Source organism: Mixophyes fleayi, chromosome 10 (assembly GCF_038048845.1).
Source record: "Mixophyes fleayi isolate aMixFle1 chromosome 10, aMixFle1.hap1, whole genome shotgun sequence".
NCBI classification, from domain to species: Eukaryota; Metazoa; Chordata; class Amphibia; order Anura; family Limnodynastidae; genus Mixophyes; species Mixophyes fleayi.
The window spans coordinates 89067396-89072845 of NC_134411.1; positions in this window are offsets into that span (position 1 = coordinate 89067396).

The window sequence follows — 5450 nt, forward strand, 5'->3', positions numbered from 1 at the left end:
CCGGAGTGTAAACACGGCGTACGCTACCCGGAGTTATGCACTCACGGACCCAGAGAGCAACCACAGAGACGAGAAAGTTGTCCACAGCGCCCTCTGGCGGCCCATGTATAAGATGACAGGTACAACTGAAAGATGATTTGTTGTGTGATAATGTGTCTTTTCCTGATGGGTGTCATTTGCTAATTAATTAATTGTCTAGGCAAGGTAGTGCCTTGGGCTTCCCACACTTTTTTTTTTTTTTTAAAAAATTGGTTAAAAAAATGCAGACCCCTCGATGTACATTGAGTCCTAGGTGGGAACCTATGTTGCCTGATGCAGTTTCTCGAACCCAGTCCTCAGGACCCCTAACAGTGCAGGTTTTCCAGGTGACAAGGGAAATAATTATATCACCTGTGGATCTGTGACAATGTATCAGTCAGTAATGACTACACCTGTGCTAAAGCAAGGAGACATGGAAAACCTGCACTGTTAGAGGTCCTGAGGACCAGGTTTAAGAAACAGTGGCCTAGTGGATGATCCAGCTTTGTTTATAGCTACTATATAAGCCCATGCTTGCCAACTCTCCCGGAATGTCCGGGAGACTCCCGCATTTTGCGAGAGTCTCCCGGGCGAGTGTGGCAATCTCCCAAATTCTGCCCACTTCACTAGGAAGTGCCCCACTTCCTAGTGAAGTGGGCAGAATTAGATCCCAAACGCCGCGATTCCTGGCGTCATGACGTCGCAGGGGCGGGGCCAAAATGACGCGATTTCGGCGCCCCGCCCCCGCACACCCACCTGCTACAGAGAGTCTCCCGGACACCAACTTAAAAAAGCTGGTAAGTATGTATAAGCCGCATCAAAGCTGTGGATCACTTATTTATTGCATAGTTATCCATGAAAATGTTTGGCTTCTGCTTTGGCAAAATTCATAGTGCCAATGTATTATAATTTATAATGATGCCCTTCGCTAACACCATGATAGGAATGTAAAGGCCCATGTTTTAAGATAAATATTATTTTCTTTGAGCTGTGGTCCTAAATCCAAAGAGCATAGTAGACGTGACTTAATCACAGAAAAGTTTTATTTTTTTGTAATGTGTTTCTATAGATTAAAAATTTACCACTGTTCAACTTTTTCTATGTGGGCCCCAAATATCAGCATTTCTAGTGTCTGTGTACCAGTGTTCAGAGACCCCAAAAGAGGTTGTTTCCAAAAGCATATATCTGACAATCGGGGATCCCAAAAAACAGATTGCGCACCTCTGGTGTAAGTGATACTAACAGTATAAGCAATACTTTATTTCTTTTCATGACTGTTCTTGGGGAGATGTGATGGGAATGTATGATAAGAAGAGGTTGGACTACAAACTCTATGTATCGAGGGCTTATACACACAAGGGATTGCTCGGGCCATGGAAGGTCAGTCCAGGCAACAGTCCCTCTAGCTTCAAAACTGTTATACTAGACTTCATTGATCTCGTCAGTAATCCCAAAAATCTATCAGACTTTGAATGCAATAAGCAGCAATCCTGGGCCATCAAGCGTTAGGGAAAGAGTCGGTGTGTACTGTGTACTGATATTGTACTTGCTACAGAAATTAGATTTGTAGTTTAACAGTTGTTCAAGGTGACTGCAGATCAGACTGATCTTACCATGGGGGGATTTACTAAAACTTCTTAAAAGTAAAAGTGGGGGTGTTACCCATAGCAACCAATAAGATTCTAGCTATCATTTATCTTGTACATTCGAGAAAATTATATCTAGAATCTGATTGGTTGCTATGGCTAACACCTCCACTTTTTTTTTTTAGATGTTTCAGTAAATCCACCTGCATGTGTTGAAAGCAAGCCCCCTTGTGTCTACCCTCAGGGTCACACTGTGACGATTAACAAGTTAATATATTTCACCCTGGCTGAGAGGTGCATATGGCATAGTTCAACCTTTAAAGGCTGGCCTCCGGGAGTCTCGGAGTAGAGGTGGGCATGAGGGGCGGGGCTTGTGCCATTTTGGCCCCGCCCCCTGTGACGTAATGATGCAACTGTGTCATTTTAACACGGGGGGCGGGCCAAAATGATGCGATTCCCGGAGAATCGCATCATGGAGCCTTCAAATCTGCCCACTGCAGGAGAATTGCCAGCTCTCCCGGGAGTCCGGGAGACCTACCCGGAATTCGGGGGTCTCCTGGGCATTCCGGGAGAGTTGGCAAGTATGGCATATGGATGTGCCTATTTTGCAACAAAATACCCCTTACAAAGTTATTTACAAATGTGTCAATTGTGCAGCATTTATAAAAGCAGCACAAGATTGAAAATAAGATGGAACTAACTAAAATAACATCCTATAATTTACACACACATGTGACACTGTAATCAGGTGCTCCAGGAACAAATAAAACTACCACTCTTGTTTTTACTCAGTGGCGGACCTACATTTTTGGGGCCCTTAAGCTTGAACTGTTATCGGGGCCCCTTCGCAACCAGCAACAATAGAGCAACATACAACAAGGTTCAAAGGGCCTTGCTGCCCTTGCAAGGACCTTGAGGCGGAGATCGGGGTGGTGGGGTGGTTGTCCTTGAAAATGGGCCATACAATGAGCTCCTTCCCAACAGCAAAGAGGTCTGGGTAACCGCTGTCATGGTCTTCTTCAATGGGGTTGTTTTATGGCAGATAACCACTACATCTCAGATTTTAATTATAATTGCTATACAGGGTTATCTCACATGTCAAAGTCACTAGTTTGAGCAAAAGTTTTCTATTCTAGTTTTTCGAGTGATGGGGTGATGAAAATTAGGGAAATATGATATATACATGCATGACGCATCATAGAATAATGAAATAAAATATAGCAAAGACCACAGTTAATAAGATGTTTTATTTTAGACACATAGGAAAATACATACTACATGAAACACATGTTACAAAACACTCTTTTTTTTTAAGCAACAAATTCACGTACAGTTTTGTCATAGGAGAGCTTCCTTGCAATGTCATTTTCTACAGACAATATGCATAAAGAATTTAAACGCACTTCAGTCATGGTAGACCGAAATTTGTTCTTTATCAAGGAAAGCTTTGAGAAATTCCTTTCTGTTTCACAGTTCGTGATGGGCATTACCAAGTACAGCTTAAGTGCCGTAGTAATATTAGGGAACACTTCAATTAGTTGTTGCTCCCAAATAAGCTGTTTTCTGAGACTTCCTAAGGTTTAAATATTCTTTGAACTGGTAACACTCGTTTACCAATTTGTGGTCAATATCATCTTTGTAATTCGATATTATAAGTTTAACACTGCCCTCATCAATTTCAGAATTGTTCATCAATTCTGAGAGGAAATTGAACTTTTTCACAATCCGCTCATATGGGTCAATCCTCTCGCGTAACTGGATTACTAAGCAGTCATAGATTTGATTGACAACTTCTAACCTAAATTTGTCAGCTCCTCCCAAAGAAGTCCTACCACTTGTTCCATCTGAAAATGTCTGTGTAACAATGCGTTTGGAAGCATCAGAATAATTTCAGGTGATATCTTCACACAAACCTTTTGCTTCTGACTCATAATGTGCAAACCTGTCGGCTGAATTTTCTCTGAGTTCTTTAACCAACAAAAGTAAAGATGAAAGCAGTAGATAACCTTAAAATACATCAAAACCAGGGGTTTGGAGTTTCCTACTTGTTTCGTTGAAACGCTCCAGCCCTTCTTCCCAAATGACTGTTAAAATAGCATTACTCCAACTGTGCCAACTTGTGGTATAAAATCTTTGCATCTCGTTTACACTCCGGCTTCTCTTCTGAGTTGTTAAAGATATGTTTGAGAGTTTGTAAAATACCTGTATATCCATTTTTAATTGCCTGGACTGCTTCATAGTGTGCAGACCATCTAGTTACGCTTAAGCTCTTTAGAGAAAAATCTAGATTGCTGTGTGTGTTTAAAACCCCCCATCTTTGTGGAGATCCCGAAAAAGAAAACATATAGCTCCTGCAAAACGGCAAAATAGTCAACAACTTCAAGCACAGCAGACACAACCTTTTCTCCAACAAGGCTGAGTGAATGGGCTGCACGTGGTACGTAGTCTGCGTACTTGTTAAAGTTTTTAAAGAGTGCTTGCAGCCTATTCTCCCAGCCCTTCATGTTCGATGCATTATCGTAGCACTGACCACGGATATTTTCAAGTGAAAGCTTATGTTCACCCAGGAATTGTTGTATTTTGTTGAACAAGGTCGTGGATGAATGGTTTTCTATTGGTAAAGATGTTAAAAATCTCTCACAGGGTGTTCCATTATAGCAATGGTCAGGGAACAGGGGTAAATTACCCCAAATGGGGTAAATATGAAATTCCCGGGGGTAATGCTGCCGATTCACATGCTGTCAGTTGGATTGTAGACCCCTTTAAATGTGAAATTGCTGTTGTACCAGAAGAGCCTCAAGGGTTGGCAGAGGCACTTCTTGAGCTTCGATGCAATAATGAAGCACGTATTGCATTTGAAAACAAAGCAGATCTGTCATATTTTTGGATGTCAACAGCTACAAAGGCATCAAAATTGCACATGAGGAGGCAGTCAAAAAGTTGCTGCCTTTTGGAACAACCTACCTTTGCGAACAAGGATTTTCCACTCTAACGAACATAAAAACAAAGCAGAGAAATCGATTGGGCGCTGAAGACTGTATCCAAATTGCTCTGACATCAAAATGCCCCAATATTGATGTTCTCGTATCAAAAATAAAGCAACATCATTTCTCCAAAACTTGAAGTTTTGAAGTTGAAGCTTTCAAAGAAATTTTGAATGGATTCAATAAAATTTTGAATTCCAATTATTAATAATATATGATTTCCTTCCTTTCAAATCAAGTGGGTAACGTCGGCGTATCTAAATATATTTGGGGGTAAAAGGTAAAAAAGTTCCCTGACCCCTGCATTATAGCTGTATCGAACAACAATTACCAACTGGTCAACAGGTGTCAAGTCAACAATAATAGAGTAGTATTTGGTGTCTAGGTTGTTGATTTGATTCACAATTTCATCTTGCACATGTTTTCCCACGATTTCTATCAATTCTTCATACACGGTTTTGGACAGGTAAGTAACATTTATTTTTTCATTTTTACATTTCTGGAGATGTTGACGTAAAAATGGATCGAACTCTAAAATAAGTTCAATGGCCCCAATGAAGTTTCCGTTATTTGGCGAGCCCCATTGCTCCTCGTGACCTCTAAATACCAAACCTCTTTCACTTAAAAACTTTATAACAGCTACAACTCTTTTCAGCACTTCAAAATAGTCCTGTATGTTTTCTCTCATCTGTTCCTCAAGTTGCTGGTCCACAGTGTTTTTATTGGACTTTCTTGCTATCCAACACAACATGGCTCTGTTATGTTCTGTGCTGTCTTCATGATTCTCCAGCGTTCCGAGTACATTCATCCAATCAGAAAACCCAACTGTTGTAAGTGACACTTGGCATTTAGAAAAGAGTTT